Raw genomic sequence first — 20490 nt, forward strand, 5'->3', positions numbered from 1 at the left:
GCGGGGAGGGTGATATTTGTCCCCGCACGTAATCCTACGTGCTGGGGGAGGGGGGGGTCAAGGAGTGTTGGGGCGGGAGGAGTAGGACGAAAGCTCTACGTCCTCACGGTGGGGGCTCCTCACTGGTAGGCAAATCAGTAGGATACAACAGCAGTGACAACACAGTGGGGAGGAATCAATAGGCTCTATGCACAGCAGCCATATTAACACTTCCTTCACAGGTGTTACCAATGATACTAATGAAGGCCCTGTTCCATTTAGTGTAGCACAGTGGTTTCCACGACCCCCATAACTCTGAGAGTGTACAAATGGAACCAAATGGACCCTTACGGGTCCATTTGGTTCCATTTGTACACTCTCAGAGTTACACACCCATAAGGGGCCATTTGGAAGCCCATGAGGGTCCCTGGACCCCAACTTTAGACCCACTGGTGTAGCAGTGTTTCCAGTGAGCCAACATGCACAATATCAGCACCCTGACTCTGTTTGACCAGAATGGAACAGAGCCTTCATTAGTATCATTGGCAACGCCTGTGAATTTCTTCACACTATGGCTGCTGTGAATAGAGCCTATTGGAATAACGACAAAATTGGGGGGAAAAGGGGCTAAAAAAAGAATGGCCCATCTTCCCGTCAGTGATATACAGTATAGTGGTTCAGACGCTCTCACCTCCGGAACCAGAGGGAGCCCTGCTGGACTTTGTTTCACTCCCTCCTGTGCCATCCACTCCCTGTCTCCCTCTCAGCTTTCCTACACTGTCTATCTCAATAGAAAGAATCACATAGTTGCTGTCAGGTGGAAGCCTTGTACGTCCAAAACAGTCAGTTTTCAGGAAATGTAAAAAAAAAAAAGAAAACCTGTGTTCCAATGGCTCCAATGTAGATATTATTTAGTCACAAGCGCTTGTTAATACTTTTCATTGGTTCAATATTTATAAAACCCACAGGCAGACTTTTCACTCTCAAAATGTTACACGAATAGATCGGTAGATCTATTTGGTGATTGGCTAACATAATAGATAGAATGAATGAATGAATGTAAAAAAAAAATTGTGTCATGCCACCATTTTGGCCCATCCCATATGGGATTATATTATATCATATATAACACAAAAAGAAAACTACTGACATTAACAGTCCTTCCTGTTCGTATTACGTCCTGCCTTAGCACATAAATAAACATGCGCACAGTACATACATGAACAAAATAAGACCATGCCATTTTACATGTAAATGGCCCTCCTCCTCATTGACTAGGCCTTTTCAAGAAATGAAGCAAATGAAAAAACATGTTGAAAGAGACGTTTCAGTTTCTCTGAGTCACATAGATATAGAAGGTTTCTGCCCGACAGCATTGACATAATGTATGGAGTTTATTTCCTGTGCTGTATGCGTCATGCAGTCACAAGCCTCAGAATGTCCCAAGATTTCATTTGTGCATCAGGTGAATGACATTGAGTGCATATGTCATTCATATTATGAATGACATTGAGTGCATATAGCTGCATCTTTTGTCCCCTTTTTGCAGAAATGAATCGCTTGCTCTCTACTCTGACTGACGTCAAATGCCTCCTCCATCAGTGACATCACCGCCTCGTTAAACACAAGCCAAACATCTGGTACAGAGAGTATGTACAAGGACCTCCTCTTGTGACAAGCCCCCCATCAAAAAACGAGCTCCAGGTGTGAAGCAGCTGAATAGGGCACCATCTTGGGAATAATCTGCTCAAGTCACAGGAGGGAGGAGGCTGTAAAAAGGTTGATCGACGGGGTGCCTGTTAGCTCAGCCGGTTACTGAACACACCATATGCTCTTGTAGTGAGCGTGTCGACCCGGGTTTGAATCCGACCCCCCCAAGCCTTGCGTCTCTCTTTGCCCTTGGTTTCCTGTCTGTAAAAGCTCTGCTACACATCTGATTTAGAGCATAACGTGCTTTAAATAAATAGCACTGAAATACTGTGCATTCGGAGGTAAGAAGGAAGAGCGATGTCCACTAAATGATGTGCAAACACACATTTACACCATGTGCCTCTTCATCAGTATGTAAACAAACATTTATCTGAGAATATTATTATTAAAGTGATGTTTGTTTTGTCTGTTTAGGCAAAGACTGTTACTGCATCATGCATGTGCAGTGCGGTGTGGAAGAATGTGCTGGAATGCAATCATACGTAGAGTACAGTACAGTACAGTACATACAAGACATGAATGAATGCCTATACACACATTTAGTAGAGATGGAAACAAACAAACACACACACACACACACACACACACACGTGCATACTGTACACATACACAATTACCCAAACATGTACAGTACATAAAATATGCACGGGGCACAAACTCTTGGACACATATACATACGGTGCGTTTTAACAGCGGGCAACTCTGGGCGATGCCGGGCGATATCGCCCAAAAAGATAAAGAAAATCCATCTTTCATCGCCCCCCCGCCCACTTCGCCCGATCGCCGGCTCTCATAGACTTTCATTATATTTTGGGCGATGTTGCCCGGCATCGCCCGGAGTTGTCCGCTGTTAAAACGCAGGGATACTCTCTTTCTCTCTCACACACACACACACACACACACACACACACACACACACACACACACACACACACACACACACACACACACACACACACACACACACACACACACACACACACACACACACACACACACACACACACACACACACACACACACACACACACTACTCCTCATGGAAGCAGCACCATGGATAGTTCCTGTCCAGGGAGAGACAACATCAGAACCATGGACAGCTCCTCCAACTGGGTAAACTGATGGATGGTCAGTGGTTCTCAAACGTTTACATTTCAAGGACCCCCCAGTTTGGTATGCATTAGGACACGAACAGACTGGTAAAGTTCCATTTTGGTTCTTAACTATCAATCGTTTAGCCGGGGAACCCCCTCGAGGACCCCTAGGGGTCCCTGGACCCCACGTTGAGAACCACTGGTTTTAGGCTAATCCCTGGGGAATGGGATTCACCAGGGATAGCTAGTGAAGTGCACCTCTTAAACCCCAGCATCCGTATTGTGCAGGGAAAGCTTCCCCCGCAATGACAGAAGACTGAAAAGACACTAGCATAAAGCCCTGAGGGACTTCGCCTAACCATATGGGGTCTTAAAGGGTTAAATGGTGTGGTTTTCTCCCCAGAAGGTGCTCCCTGTGAGGTGCCAGCCGACAAGCTCCACACTTTTTTCTTTTGTTTTGGACATTTTCTGTGCAAATTTAAGAAACTTTTTGATGAGTGGGACGTAGGAAGTTTCATGTCTGTATTTCATTTTTTCCAGGTCAGTGGTTTTCAACCATTTTCATGCCAAGGACCCCGGGCCCTAAATTGATATACATTTGGCCGTGGACCCCCATTTGAAAATGTTTTGTGCCAGGGACCCCCAGAAGAGAAGATTTGTGTAAAAAAACAAAACAAAAAAACACTTTCAATATTTTTCAAAAATGTTCAAAAATAGCAGATGTACAAGCTTCCAACGCGGCACGAAGTGACGCGCTGTGAGCTTGTATATCTGCTATTTTTGAATAGCCAACGTATACAATATGGATAAAGGGGTGAAAATGTGTTAACACCTTTTGCTGGGGACCCCCTGGGACCCCCACAAGTACCACTGGTGGTCCCAGGACCACTGGTTGAGAACCACTCACTATTCTAGGTAACCAAACAGTCACTTCAGTTCACTGCTTTGTTTTAAATATCCAAGAATACAATGATGGATACAATGATACAAGTCTGTTGGTGTGATTGTTTGTGACCTCAAGGTGATGATGACGCTTTGCCAGAGCCCACAACACACACACACACACACACACACAGGTCCGAAGGGTCTTATTATCTGCCGATGGCTTCAGACTAACTCATAATATTATCCGGCATTGTCTTGTCACTCCAGTAATGAAAACTCTCCTTCACTGAGGCAGCTTAACGGCAGTCTGGGGGGGCTCACGCACGCACGCACACACACACACACACACACACACACACACACACACACACACACACACACACACACACACACACACACACACACACACACACACACACACACACACACACACACACACACACACACACACACACACACACACACACACACACACACACACACACACACACACACACACACACACACACACAGAGCAGAGAGGATCCTGAAGCTAAACAAGGGTCAAAATGCATTATGTTCTCAAGCACAAGTCTACTGAAGCCATTTCTACGGTGTTTGGTTAACAGGCCTTAAAGGGATAGTTCAAAATGACTTTTTGTTTTGAGCAGAAGTACAATATTTGCCTCTGAGATGTAGTGGAGTTTACAGGAAATACTCCAGTAAAGTAAAAAATAGCTCATCATTTTACTTAAAGCCCTGTTTTATACATACAGTATAGGGACGCCAGGCTGAAAGTGATTAAAGAAGATTAATGAATATGAGTGTATCGTAGAGTGTGGACCTTTTTGGCCTCTAAACGACAGATGTCACAACATATCAAATAGCCATATCTACCTGCCGCATATAATTTTATATTCTCTGTTTGTTCTTTTTTTTTATCTACACCAGGGTTTCCTCTTCAGCCCCATAGGGAGTTTTAGGTGGCTCTTTATCGACAGAAAGTGGAGCCAACCAACCTATCAGATTGTACCTGGTTCTCCTCTGTGATGGAGCCACCGGTGACACAGCACAACGTGTTCCATCCCAACTATAGGCCTGTCACAATTTTATTACATAATCGCCAAATCGCTAATTATTTGAGATAATAGCAATTATTATTTTTGCATAGAAGCACCATAAGCGCCATAATTGTTCCATGTTGCAACATGTTCAACATGTTTTCAAACATTTTCCAAAAATAGCAGATCTACAAGATCAGCTTGTAGATCAGCTATTTCAGCTATACAAAAAAGAAAACAAATTATTAAACATGTCAGTAATTTCTTTGTACACAGTTTTTTTTGTCATATCTGCCCTTTGCAATATATGACAAAAAAATAATTACAATTTCTGTTCAATGCCAAAAACACAAATAAATCGTTGATCGCAATTATCTGTGTGACAATTAATTGTCAACTTAATATTTGTAATGGAGACATACATGTGCCAGGAGGTCCCTGCCTGGGACATGGATGAAACATGGGATTTACTGCAGTCTACTTTGTTTCTGCAGATGCAAAAGTAGAATTTGTGAACACGCATGCACACACATAAAGTAACTCACTCATAATAATTAATGCGCATACTGTATGCAAACAATGCACAAAGACAGCAGCGCCCTTGCTCATGAAATACACATGCATTAATTAAGACAAATGCAAATGAACACTCTCTCTCTCTCTCTCTCTCTCTCTCTCTCTCTCTCTCTCTCTCTCTCTCTCTCTCTCTCTCTCTCTCTCTCTCTCTCTCTCTCTCTCTCTCTCTCTCTCTCTCTCTCTCTCTCTCTCTCTCTCTCTCTCTCTCTCTCTCTCTCTCTCTCTCTCTCTCTCTCTCTCTCTCCCTCCCATGACCTTCACATTGTGCATTTGGGGCAGAAATAGTCCCATCTCACCATCCTGGCTTTGCACACATCCATCCATCTGTAGGACACTCAGCTCTATCAGCTGACCCCCCCACCTTCCCCTTATATTCTCTGTCTGAAATACGAATAGTGCTACCCCCCCTCTCTCTCTCTTTCTCTCTCTGCCCCACCTCCCTCTCTGCTCTCTCCCCATCTCACACAAATGCTTTTTTCTCTCTCCCTTGTTTGTTTCACTCTCCGCTCCCTACATTCTCCACACACACACACACACACACACACACACACACACACACACACACACACACACACACACACACACACACACACACACACACACACACACACACACACACACACACACACACACACCTCCCCCCTCCCTCCCTCTTCTCTCCGTCTCATTCAGTAAGAGCTTACGCCACAGCTGCACCAGACTCCAACGTTACTATTTTTGTCAAAGTGGAGGTTAATGCACACGCACACAAGCAACAAGGATAGACTTGCACTCAGCCACGCCCACACATACACACACACACTGTAGTGCACACACACACACACACACACACACACACACACACACACACACACACACACACACACACACACACACACACACACACACACACACACACACACACACACACACACACACACACACCTCGGATTGCTCTCCAACACAGGACCACACAACAGCTTGTGGCATTTTACAGGAGATCCAACGTGCTAACTCTCTCCCTATCCCTCTCTCTCTCTCTCTAGCTCTCTGTCTCTCTGTCTCTCTCTCTCTCTCTAACACCACATGCACAGTGCACCACCCTCTCACTCTCAGGAAGAGTACCACCCTCCAGTCAGCGCACGGACACCGGCCGCACTGGGGGGGGGCTATACAGCAGCTCGGCTGGTTTAGCGGACGCTAGAACAGAGATCCAAGAAGAGGAGGAGAAGAGAGAGAGGAGAGAGAGAGAGAGAGAGAGATAGTGTGCACGTGGAGGATGAGATGCCCAGCAGCGAGTCAATGAGCGCGTGCACGTCCTCCTGGAAACCCACCTGGGGTTCTACCGACCGGAACGCACAACAACCTCCACGTCTGAAGACCGAACTCAGCTGAGAAGACACAGCGCGCGCGAGAGAGAGAGAGAGAGAGAGAGAACTATACTGCGTGTTTTGTCTTTCTTTTTAAACAATAGCAGCGGTTTGCTAAAGCGCCTATAGATGAAGGAGACAGGCTTCTTTCACCCCCCCCTCCTCCTCTGCACCCGCTGAGGAGAGACAGAGACATAGAAGACCCTTTCAGACGCACGGTTATCTTCAAGTGCCGTCTCACACTGTTTGGAGGAGCGGACGGACGCCGAGGCAGATGGTGAGTGGCGTGTACACTGTATAGCTACGTGTGTGTGTGTGTGTGTGTGTGTGTGTGTGTGTGTGTGTGTGTGTGTGTGTGTGTGTGTGTGTGTGTGAGAGAGAGAGGGAGAGCGAGAGAAAGAGAGTGTATGTATTTGTGAGCTTCTGTGTCCAAGAGTTTGTGCCCTGTGCATATTTCATGTACTGTACATGTGTGGCTAATTGTGTATGTGTACAGTATGCACGTGTGTTTTGTTTGTTTGTCCTTCCATCTCTCCTAAATGTGTGTATATGCAGGCATTCATGCCTTGTATGTACTGTACTCTACGTATGATTTGCACATTCTTCCACACCGTTGCACCGCACTGCACATGAGGCAGGATGCAGTAACAATCTTTACCTAAAACACAAACAAAACAAACATAACCACTTAAACCGCATATACTTTGTTGACCAACAAAGTCCCCCAGGGGTCTATACAAGTAGGATCGCTTCTTTTTTTCCTTGCTCTTCGGGCAGAAATAGCCGATCTATAAGCTCACAACACGTTTCAAGCTTGTATATAGACCTGCTATTTTAGCAGGACGTTCGCCCACCAGAATTGGGACGCAAGAAGGGTTCATTTAAGAGCAAGCAACAGCATGGCTTCTCCTGCTGCTGTATTCCAACGAGACAAAACAGAAACGTCTAAGTGCAGCCACGGGGAGAAGTTGTCATTGGCCATTAAGCAGCAGGCCAGTTACAGTATAATGCTGAAAACGGCAGCAAAACGCTGCAGCTAGAAATCCAAGGAACCTTGGAATGACAACTCTTCAGTAGCCTGTGGTTTAGGATCATTCATACAGTGTAGTGAAGCTGCTATAGCAGAGCTTAAGGCAAAGATGAGGAATTTGTTAAAAGAGGTTTAACCACTTTTAACCTGGTGTCCCTGTTTTGGGCATATCATAGGCAAAACATTTCAAAACATGTCAAAGATTGTCTTGAAAAAATGGATTGAAAAAAAAGTTGCAAATGTACACAGTTGTGTTATCAATCAAAATATTATGGTTAAAAGCAGCATAACCAATAATTCTTTGATCGATAACTACACTGTGTACATTTATTGATACAGAACCACATGGACAGCCAATAACAGAAGTGCTTATCCCACATCTGTCCTCCATCAATACTGCAATACTGGTCAAAAAACATTGACTGACACACTCATCCTTTTTATTGTGTTGCTTTTAACACATTTCATCCCGGAATGCATCTTTGTAATTTTAGATGTCCTTGGCTACTCAAAAACTATAGATATACAACTCCACTAGATATAGATCCAATAGATATACTAGATATACAAGCTCATAGGGCAGCACTGAGTGCCGTGCTATGAGCTTGTATATCTGCTTGTTTTTGTCTTTTTAATCTTGAACATTTTGCAAATCTTCGCTTTTAAAAAAAAATATATTTTTAAAAGCAAACATTTGTAACTCAAATCTTTAATGCTTCTGGGGGTCCCTGGAACTAAATATTTTGGATGGGGGTCCATGGCATTTTGGGAGGTCCTTGACATGAAAAAGTGGTTGAGCACCACTGATATAGCAACATACGTTTTTCAGACACCAGCTCTAATAGATTGTTGTAGTATTTCACTCTAACCCCAAATCTCTTCCCTGAAAATAGCCGATCTACAAGATCACGACGTGTCGCGTTACGATGCCTTGTGTGAGCTTGTCGATCGGCCATTTTCATCAGAATGTTTTGGCCCCAGGAATAGGGAGTCTAGGGTTGAAGTGGTTTGGAGTGTATAGACAAATCCACAGAGCGCTCCCCTGGCGCAATCATAACTGCGGTGTCAGTATGCACACCACAGCAGGAGTCTGACACCGCAGCGCTCTGTGGATTCGTCTATAGAGTAATTAAATGGTTTGTTCGAATGAGAGGTAGAAGGAAGAGCCTTGTGGGCCACTGGGGTAGTGCAGGGATTAAAGTACCTGCTCACATCCAAGAGTCTAGGTGTTCGAATCCAGCACGATGCATCCAGTTTTGACCAAGAGTCTACAATTTACAATTTAGCAGACACTCTTAATCCAGAGCGATTCACAGTAAGCAAGGTAAACACGAGGTAATACATCAGATGCATAGAGACAGTAATCTAGGATCATAGGTAAACCAAGAACCTATCATCAGTCTACACATTACAATATCTCAAAAAATATGTAATATGTACATTGAAACTATACGAACAAATGAACCTGCAATCTGTCTAAATAACATGCCATCTAAATTACACTTTAACCCATTCAATCCGGGAACGCATCTGTAAACCAACCGCACGTAAACCATTATTTTATACATTGGCTATTCAAAAATAGCAGATATACAAGCTCCTCGTGGCACTGAGTGCCGCACTAGGAGCTTGTAGATCTTTTAAGCAAACATTTTTTTACTCAAATATTTACTTCTGGGGGTCCCTGTAACAAAGCATTTTGAGATGGGGCCAAATACATATAATGTTGGAGGTCCTTGACATGAAAAAGTTTGAGCAACACTGATATATAGCAACATAGATCTTTCAGAAAACAGTTAGGATTTAGAAGACATTTTTTAGAATCGGCCTCAGGTCTTAATGGGTTAATTGCATAAGACTGCATGGTCGTCAAGGCTATAGGGCAAGTGCTCTATTATACACAAACGCGATTGCCTGTGTTCAGGGGAGGGAAGCCGGGGCGGGGAGCACATACTCCTGTCTGCAGGGGGGGTGTTGAACATGAGAAGTAGGACGGACGTCCTCTCGGTTGGGGCTCCACACAGGAAGGTGAGCCGGTATAGGGTACAACGACAGCTGAGTGGCAACACAGCAATGTGAGCAAGAGGTTTAAAAGGCTCTATTCACAGCAGCCATATTATGAAGACATTCACAGGTGTTACCAATGATACTAATGAAGGCTCTGTTCCATTCTGGTCAAACAGAGTCAGGGTGCTGATTTTGTGCATGCATGCTGGCTCACTGGAAACACTGTTACACCAGTGGGTCTACAGTTGGGGTCCAGGGACCCTCATGGGCTTCCAAATGGCCCCTTACAGGTGTGTAACTCTGAGAGTGTACAAATGGAACCAAATGGACCCGTAAGGGTCCATTTGGTTCCCCCCCATCTAAACAATATGTTGTGCCAGGTATTTAAACAAAACGTAGGTCTACAAGCTCTCAGAGTTATGGGGGTCGTGGAAACCACTGTGCTAGACTAAATGGAACAGAGCCTTCATTAGTATCATTGGTAACACCTGTGAAGGAAGTGATAATATGGCTGCTGTGCATAGAGCCTATTGGCATAACGGCTAAGTTGGGGAGAATAAAAAATGTCTATAGTCTTAATAAAATAAATAAATAAAAGAATAAACAGCCTTGAAATAACCTCATGAAAGAAGAATCCCACTTCAATGTATTTCAGGCCAAGGACCCCCTTAGCTGAGAGAGGGAGATGAAGCAGGGACAGGGGCTATTTTCGGCTAATGTTCCCCTCAGAATAGGGACGCTAGGGTTCAAGTGGTTAATGTAAAAAAAGAATCCTATCGCAAAAAGATTTGGCGGCCCCCCCTGTATTAACTCTAAGGACCCCCCTAGGGGTCCCCGGACCCCCATTGAAGACTGGGGGGTCTAGCAGTATACAGTATGCTACTGTTCCCAACTGGCCCTCTGGTTTCACTGCGATCCTCATCAGAATGACATTCACCAGAGCTGAACTCTTAGCACACATTCCCACATCCACATCTGTTGCTATAGCAACACCTTTTTGGTTGTTTGTTTTATCCTGAGGTCGTCTTGTTTTGTCGCACGAGGAACACGTGAGTGACCAGAGATGCAGCATCCTGGAGGCTCAGCTGTTGTTCCTGACCTTGCCTTTGATTAGTTTGACTCGGTTCCACAGATAAATATTGTGACAATAGCTGAACTCGGCTATCGGTAGATCGGCTATTTTCACAACGTTTGCCTCTTTCTTATATACTATTTGACTATTTGGTGTTAAAAAGGTCTTAACACATCGGGTGCCAAAACCGTAAAAATGACATGTTTTCAAAGAGTAGCGCTTTGGTGCCGAAAACTGTAAAATTACGAGTTATCAGTCTTTTCGTTTTTTCCGTTTTGCGTTTTAGTCATTAAATTGTCACTTTATAAATGTGCAGATACCCTGTATACACTTACACGTATACTGTATGTTGGTTTGTTAACTGTTGAGTGAGAAAACGATTTTGCACATTAAGCTAATCATCTGGGGACCCCCCAAAATCCTTTTGGGACCCACTGATATACATACCGAATGATTACAATATCCTGCAGCACATCACTGCATGTAGGGGAAGAAGAACTATCTCTGTAGCTTGATCAAAAATTCTCCCAAAGTCAATTATTAATTCAAAGTTTACAATTACAGACAGTTACATTAAATATGAATAATGGAACACAAAACTAACCTGTCTCATTTTCTGATTGACGCCTAGGCATTTCTAAGTAGCTGTCATGTGACGTGTACGACATGCACGAAAGCAAAAAAGAAAGGGGTGAAGCTGAAATTCAATTTCGGCTTCTCAGCAGCTTCTGACCAGCTGATGGCTGATGACAAGGCAAAGACCTTAACCGCCTTAAAAAATTATGAAGAGAAGAGAGGAAAGGGTTTTCTCTATTGTTTGATGACAGATCTCCAAAAGTAAACTTTCTGGAGTGGGAGTGATTGTCATTGGACTCCTTCCTACACAGTAAAAGAGTATACAATCTCTGGGGTTGGGTCCATTTGGTTCCATTTGTCCACTCTTCTGAGTTAAATTGACACGGAACATTTTACTGCCGTCTGCAGAATAAGCAGTAGAGGGACTTGCTATTCAGACGCCATCTGGATTCATAAAACTCTGTCCCAGTGGCTTTAATCCATCGAGACCGGGAACGCATCTATGTCATTTTAAGATGTCTCTGGCTATTCAAAAATAGCAGATATACAAGCTCATAGCGCGGTACCGAGTCCCTTGCTATGGAGCTTGAAGATCTTCAAAATGTTTGAAAATCGTGGAAAATTTGTGAAAATCTTTGAATATATATATTTTTAAAGCAAACATTTGTAACTCAAATCTTTGCTTCTGGGGGGGTCCCTGGAACAACACCTTTTGAGATGGGGGTCCGTGGCCAAATACATAATCTAAAAAAATATTTCTAAATCCTAACAGTATGTTGCAATATCAGTGGTGCTCCAACTTTTCCATGTCAAGGATGATGACCCCCAAAATGATATGTATTTGGCCGTGGACGTCCATCTCAAAATAGGTTGTTCCAGGGACCCCCCAGAAGCACAGATAGGAGTTAAAAATGTTTGCTTTAAAACATATATATATTCAAAGATGTGCACACATTTTCCACAATTCTTCAAAAAAATAGCAGAAAAAACTCATAGTGCGGCACCGAGTGCCACGCTATGAGCTTGTATATCTGCTATTTTTTGAATAGCCAAAGAAATGTTAAAATGACAGAGATGCGTTCCCGGTCTTAACGGATTAATCAAGGTGTCACTGAGTCCATATATACTGCACATTAGCAGCAGACAGCTAATCTCTGGGTGACGACGCTGCACGCTGACAAGCTTGCCTTTCAGCACAATTTTCACAGCTTTTTTTGACACCTTCTATAATCTCACAAAAACATTAATAATTTGAGGATTTAAAAATACAGATGTGCTTTCAGGGACGATGTGGCATGATTTTAGATGGTTGTCGTGATGACATTTTGGCGAACCATGGAAGTCACTCAAAAACAAACCATATAAACTCACAAGTCAAGTAAACAAGACTGGGTTTATTAAAAGCGTGGCTATTATGATCTCTGACATCATATTGATCACGTGATTAAATCCATGTGTGACATATATGCACATCCCGTGTAAAGAATAGAAAATACAGAAAGGCTTTCAAAAAATACATTTTTAACCAGTGTCATCCGGGTCTAGAGCCTACTCCACACACACACACACACACACACACACACACACACACACACACACACACACACACACACACACACACACACACACACACACACACACACACACACACACACACACACACACACACCATATACCATATCCACTGCCTCTCTCTTCTAGACCAGTGGTTTTCAACCCCTTTCATGTCAAGGACCCCCAAAATGATATGTATTTGGGGGTCCCCCCCATCTAAACAATATGTTGTGCCAGGTACAGATGTGCCATTTCAAAACTTCAAATGTCCTGCCATCGGCAAGACAGTACATTTTCAGGGGATTCCCAGGGCAATAAGAGAGACAAAGAAGGGCATTTAAAATGCTGAATTATTTTGATGATCACTGCTTTTATGATGCTAATTAATTTGAGCAGCTGGTCAAGGACCTCTTCAAATCACCTTTCGCCTCATAATGAGTCTCACACCTTCTTCAACACACATTCTTTTGTTCTCATGTATATCGATGTCTGTTGAAGGGAGAAACGGGGGTGTGTAGTGACAACTTCTTTTCAGGGGCAAAACAGTGCATTTTTAAGGGCAGAACAGGGAGGAAAAAATGCATTTTCAGGGCACTTTCAGGGAAAGAACAGTAACGTGTGAAGTGGCACATCTGTATTTAAACAAAACGTAGGTCTACACGCTATGAGCTTGTAAATCTGCTATTTTTTGAACAGCCAAATATGCCAAAAATAATATTTTTGGCAATCATTTTAATCCCCCAAGGACCACTGGTGGTCCCTGGACCACTGGTTGAGAACCACTGTTCTAGACCATGTACAAACTGAGAAGAGTGAATTGCTCCCAGTGCACTGCATGTTGACTCTGACACAATTGAATCTGCTGCATGTCAATCCCCAACCCTCTCTCTCTGTGTTATCAAATAAAGGCTCAGAAGAGCAAAAACAGAAATTACTTTAAAAAAAAAGGTATACCAGCGTGAATTATTCAGAGAGTGCAGGCAGTCAATGGGTTGAACATGCCAGACCTCCGGTAAAAAAAAAAGAAAGAAAAAAAAGAAAGAAGAAAAATAAAAGACCTCAAGTAGCGATGGAGACAAGTAGGGCAGAGAGAATGTGGATGGATGCACTCAGGGAGGTGAATGGAAGACTAGGATGCAGGAGCCAGAGAGAGAAAGAGGCAGAGAGAGAGAGAGAGAGAGAGAGAGAGAGAGAAGAAAGAGAGAGAGAGAAGAAAGAAAGGAGAGAGAGGATGAATAAGAGTGTGGCCAGGGGCTGCTTTAGTTAAAAGCTCTATAAATGCAGGATGACATACTCATACTGTACTGCGTTGCACCTTCCCCACTTTCCCTTTTGTGTCGGACAAGTCCCCAACCGGGAGCTCTGTGTGTGTGTGTGTGTGTGTGTGTGTGTGTGTGTGTGTGTGTGTGTGTGTGTGTGTGTGTGTGTGTGTGTGTGTGTGTGTGTGTGTGTGTGTGTGTGTGTGTGTGTGTGTGTGTGTGTTTTTTATGTTTTCTATGCACGCGTGTGTTCAAGTTTTGCATGATGATGCACGCATAGGCTTTTTCAAACGAACCGCAGGGGGTCGTGCCTAAGGTTGCCTTACCCCACTATTCAGTTTATTATTGTTGTCACACAAAAGCATAAAAAATAGCAGATCCACATCTGCTACTTTTGCATTTTTTTTTCATTTATTTGAATCCTGAAAAGGAATAGTTTTGGACATATGAGATTTCCACCCGACAGAGACGATGTATACTGCCCATGTGTGTATATTTTAATCCGATCCCCAGAGTCAAAAATAAACAGAGATTAAGGGATTGCCGTCGATTTTTGATCCTATTGCTCTTTATGCCTTTATGTGAGCTTTGCATTAACCCTTTAAGGCCGGGAAGGAAACGCATGTGTGTCATTTTAAGGTTTCTTTGGCTATTCAAAAATCTTGTAGATCTGCTATTTTTAGAAAAATCGTGTCTCTGGAACAAAATATTTTTAGATGGGAGGGGGTTCGCGGAAAAATACATATTATTTTGGGGGTCCTTGACACAAAAAGTTTGAAAACCATTGATAATAATAATGAGCAACATAAGTAAAAAAAATTAAGAAAAAAAACTTTAGGAAAAAAAAACGGTTAGGATTTACAAGACATTTGTAACATTTTGAGTTTTTTTTTTGAGTGAATTTGTAAAAAGATTTGAAACTTTCGCTTTAAAAAAGTATATATATATATATTCAACCTAAAGATTTGCACACATTTTCACAATTTAAAAAAGAAATAGCAGATCTACAAGCTCATAGCGCGGCACTCGGTGCCGCGCTATGAGCTTGTATATCCGCTATTTTTATATAGCCAAAGAAATCTTAAAATGACACAGATGCGTTTCCCGGTATTAAAGGGTTAAAAGCCACGCCAAGTTGATTGTAGGTCATAAAACCTCACATGCTTCATAAAGCCTGATTTATACTCCATCGTACGACGGTGGCACCCATAGAAAATAGCCGACCTAAAAGCTATTTGCGTTATTATGAGCTTGTATAATAAAGTAAGTGTACTGTACATTAGGCTTAATGGTCTGGGGTTCTGACGTGGGGGGTGGGGCCTCTTCCTACCAACGATGCCCTCCTGATGCAACAAACCCATCTGTAATTATGTGACAATATAACAGTGTGACTTTATGACAGTGTGTGACAGGTCAGGACACTAATCTCTCTCTGTAAGACCTTCAGGGCCCCCCGAGGCGTGGATGAAGGGCCAGGTTCATCATCCTCTTACAGGCAGGGTTTTTTAAGCTGAAAAGGCCTTGACTGATCGGGCAGTCAGCCGGCTATGGATCAGATTGACTGGACAAGGAACTAATAGCCGCTACGTGACCGACGACCTGAAGGCGTGACGTGAAGGATGGGATTGACATTGAACTTTGACGTGATTAGAGGGAACTTGTGTTAAACCGACAAGACGCGGTCCAGTAACCCATGTGGATATCCGACATCAAATCGATGATTGATTGATTGATTTGTTTTTCTTTCTATTTGCATCTGCATCTATTGGTTTATTATTATTATTATTTATTATTTATGTTTATGAAAGTAGGCACACATGAATGAGCCTCTAGTCTTCCTGGGGTCCTGAACAAAGCAAATACAATACAGACATGCAAGTACAAATATAAATTAAAGTATAAAAACTCTGCCAAATTATTTTTTTGTAAAAAACGAAACAAAAAGTTGAGTCAAATTTAACAAATACCTAAATGATAGTTACATACTTGTCAAGTTACTTGGCATCATATTATATATATATATATATATATATATATATATATATATATATATATAAAAAAATGTTTTTGATTCAAATTATGTTTATATATATATATATATATATATATATATATATATATATATATATATATATATATATATATATATATATATATATATATAACAAAGAGTCTATTTCCTTCGCCGTCTGAGATCTTTTGGTGCTAGTAGACAGATTCTTCTTTTGTTTTTCACTTCTGTTATTATGAGTGTCCTGCAGTACTGTAGTACCACCTGGTATGGATGTCTGTCTGTAGCTTTAAAGTCACAACTGCTGCAACAAGTGAACATTTGTTCAAAGATTGTTGGACAACCACTTCAGAGGCTCTATACATCTCGTATGATAACAGTATGATAAGGTTGGCAAGGAATATCACTTCAAACACTAGCCATGCTTTGTATGGAGAATATAGGTTGCTGCCTTCAGGAAGGAGATACAGTGTTCCTACATACAATAAGGTCAAACTGAAGAGGTCCTTTGTCCATCAGACGACATTGAGGCTTAATCAGGAGTTATAAGCCAGGGGTAGGCTGAGTGGTGGACATTGCTCTTGTCTTTGCATGTCTTTATGTATGTATTTGTATTTTGTTGTTTTCTTGTGTCATGTCAAATGTGTGTACTGTTATATGTTGCATACATGGCTGTTTCTGGGTCGCAAGACAAATTTCAGTGCAAACTGACAATAAAGTATTATCGTATCGTATATATATATATATATATATATATATATATATATATATATATATATATATATATATATATATATATATATATTTAAACATAATTTGAATCAAAAACATTTTTTTTTACTCTACTGGAGTATTTCCAATTTTCAATACCTTTACTTCTACTCCACTACATCTAACATGCAAATATTGTACTTTTTACTCCACTACAATTATTTGAAAACTTTAGTTATTGGTTACTTTGTAGATTTTGATTAATATTACATACGTTAACCACTCCAGCCCTATGTGTAGGGCTGGAGCCCTATGTATAGTCGCAAAGTGACGTGTTGTGATCTTGTAGATCTGCTATTTTCAAAGATTTATTACATTTTAGACATATGATAACTTGTGAAACTGCTGCGTTTATTTTGCTACTTTAAGTATATTTTGATGCCAATACTTTTGTACTTTTACTTAAGTACATTTTGAATACTGAACTTGTACCAGACTATTTCTACAATAGGGCACTGACACTACAAAATGTGAGTACTTCGTCCATCACTGGTCTCTTCCTACCTGAAAGCCCCCCCCCCCACCCCCACCACTCTCCTCCACCCAGCTGTCCCCATCACCTTCCAGTTTAATGTATATTGATCAGGTATATTGTATATGAAGGACATTTGTACCGAGTTTGGAGGCAATTGGACAGCTGGTGTGTGTGGGAACGCAAATGCACACACACACGTACGGACACGCACGCACACGCACATCGTGGCTTTCCAATTATAGCAGTGAGATGAGATAAGGTGAGATAAAAGGTGCATGCCCTTAACTTTTATAAGTGTTACTTATTCTGAGATATCGATTTAAGTCACATTGTTGACGTCAATTATCTTCAAATTCAGGACAAGTTTGAACCCAAACCGAGCCCCCGTTGATTTGATTTCCATTCGAAAATTAAGTTAAATATAAAATATTTATATATATATATATAACATAATGCAAAAACAAATGTGTGGAGGTAAGCTGGAATACTGGCAGAAGAAATGTGGCACTGCTCCGGACAATCAACACACACGCACGCACGCACGCACACACGCACACACCCGTACTCCTACAGAGTAAAAACAAAAGACAACTTAAAGATTTGCCAAATCCTACGCTGACTTGCACAAACTTCCACAAGTTATGCAGAAAGTCAGGCTTTCCGGAGGTGTCATGTCTCAATGAAAACAACATATTATACAACATGACTATATGATGCATGCTCTCAGCCAGCCTCCTATCCTCTATAACTCAGCTTGGTGTTTTAAAGGCATCCATCCACCTTAAAACAGCTCAATAGATGGTTGCTGTACATCACATACAGTTAATGTTGTACACATATCAGCTGTGTTGATTTTGACAGCATAGTCTTTTGATTAAAATTCCATTTAGTTTTAGACATATTTGTCTCCGCCAGGCCGAAAGGCATGGCCGAGACTATGTTTTGTTCAGTAATCTGAAATGTTTTACTTTTAGTCTAGTTTTGGTTGACTAAATATCGTAATATTTTAGTCGGCTAAATCTACAGTTGATTTAGTCGACAAAAATGTATTTGTGTTTCAAATTTATAATTTGCTGTGTGGCCGAAAATAGCCATTCTACAAGCTCACAACGCGTCGAGCTGCGACACGTTGTGAGCTTATGTAGATCGTCTATTTCCCGAGTGAGACACCCCAAACACATCCAAGCATTAAATGACTTGTCTTTTCGTTCTACTGGATCTATTCTTCACTAGTCCCTCCAAAACATTTTTGACAAGTTTTTATTTGTTGACGAAACTGTCAGTATATTTAGTCATATTTTTCGTCATCATAGCTTAGTTTTTATTTCGTTTTTGTCAGTGAAAAAAAGTGTTTGACGAACATTTTTCGTCATGGTTTTAGTTGACAAAATGAAAATCAACAGTATTGTGCTGTATCCTGCAGACTGCTCCATCTTGGATCTGTACATCCTCTCTAGGGGTCCAACTCTCATTAATAAAACATACAGTAATAAAACACCCCTGATTTAACAGTAAATATTGACTATACTGACTGATTAACCCATTCAATCCGGGAACACATATGTGTCATTTTAGAATTCTATCTATAACCATTATTTTATACTTTGGCTATTCAAAAATAGCAGATATACAAGCTCATAGTGTGGCACCGAGTGCCGCGCTATGAGCTTGTAGATCTGCTATTTTTGAAAAATCATGAACATTTGTGCAAATCTTTGAATATATAAATATTTTTAGCAAACATTTTAAACTCAAATCTTTCAAATCTTTTCATTTTGGTGGCCAAGCAACATAAGTTTTTTCAAAAAACTGTTCCCCAGAAGCAAAGATTACAAATGTTCGCTTTAAAACAAAATATTCAAAGATTTGCAAAAATGTTCATGATTTTTTATAAAGAAATATAAGATCTACAAGCTTGTAGATCTGCTATTTCTGAATAGCCAAAGTATAATGGTTAAAGTGGTTAAAATGACAGATGCTTTCCTGGTGTTAATGGGCTAAACCCGACCCCAGCAGAAACAAACCATGCATCACATTCGATAAAGGCAAGTCAGGATATGGCAAGGACGTGGCAAAAATAGTAAATCAATTATGCAAGGGATAATTCATGACGAGCCGTTCATTGTTGAGAAATATACCCCGCCAGGGTGATTAAATCCCGATACGAAGTGGAGGGATTTAATCACCCAGAAAGGGTTTGTTTCAATGACCGTCTCGCCGTCAATTATAACGCTTATCACATGGCAACTTGATAAATACATTAATAAATTGACCCAAAAGTAACAACAAAACTAAGTATTGCCTTGAATGTAATGAAATCGCCTCGGAAAACAACAAATAGAATACATTTTTGGTTACTGCACTGTCTATTTCTCGCTTCAAATGTTTTCAAAAACATTCTTGAGAGTAATGTTTAGCTGTGAATGACATTGTGAGTTAGTTTATAGGCCTGTCACAATTATTACATAATCGTCCTATCGCATATTTGAGATAATCGCAATTATTTTTGCATGATCTACAAGCTTACAACAGCTTACAAAAGCTTGCAGATCAGCTATTTCTGCTATTTTTTACATGTATACAAATGATTGAATATGTCAATAATTTCTTTGTATATTTCAGTTATTTGTCATATCTGCCCTGTGCAATGTTTTGATTATGAAGCCTAAAAGGCTTCTTCATGTGTTCCAATGTTCAACGTCAAACACACAATTAAACCGTTAATCTAAATTATTTGTATGACAATTAATCGCCAAATGATACGTAGCACGCAAGTCAGTTCAGGCAGCATACACTTGAGAGGTTACATAGTATGCTGATTAATATGTGGCTGTATACAGCGTCATGCAAGACCCGTACGTCATTCACTGACGTGGCAATCAGCTGTCCAATCAGGCGGGTTATTTAAGCTCAATTCTAAAGCTAAAGTCTGCGTTCCTTCCGCTTTGTGTGTTATGGTTGTTGTCATGCGACGTTTGCTCCCACCACCACCCCAGCACCACCAGTGGGCTCTGCTATTGGTTCTATTCCCCATGGGGGGTTGTTATTATATATCTATCTCCCTGCTCTTAATGGTTAATGATGGTTGTCTAAATTGTGCTG

At 41.4% G+C, this 20490-nt stretch overlaps 2 protein-coding genes across 2 annotated transcripts in view; one reads left to right on the top strand and one right to left on the bottom strand.

Moving 5' to 3' along the window:
- LOC311047049 (voltage-dependent calcium channel subunit alpha-2/delta-4-like) overlaps window positions 1–20490 on the bottom strand; it is a gene marked incomplete at its 5' end in the record, with an annotated part of 127813 nt that overhangs the window by 35505 nt on the left and 71818 nt on the right. The window lies entirely within an intron of this gene.
- Window positions 1943–20490, top strand: part of LOC311047750 (uncharacterized protein) — a 31840-nt gene continuing 13292 nt past the window's right edge. The window contains exon 1 of the mRNA XM_084060591.1: window positions 1943–1970. The gene's annotated coding sequence lies outside the window, so the exon portion shown is untranslated. The remainder of the gene's footprint in view (window positions 1971–20490) is intronic.

Source organism: Gymnoscopelus microlampas (genome assembly GCF_963454915.1).
Source record: "Gymnoscopelus microlampas genome assembly, chromosome: 6".
NCBI classification, from domain to species: Eukaryota; Metazoa; Chordata; class Actinopteri; order Myctophiformes; family Myctophidae; genus Gymnoscopelus; species Gymnoscopelus microlampas.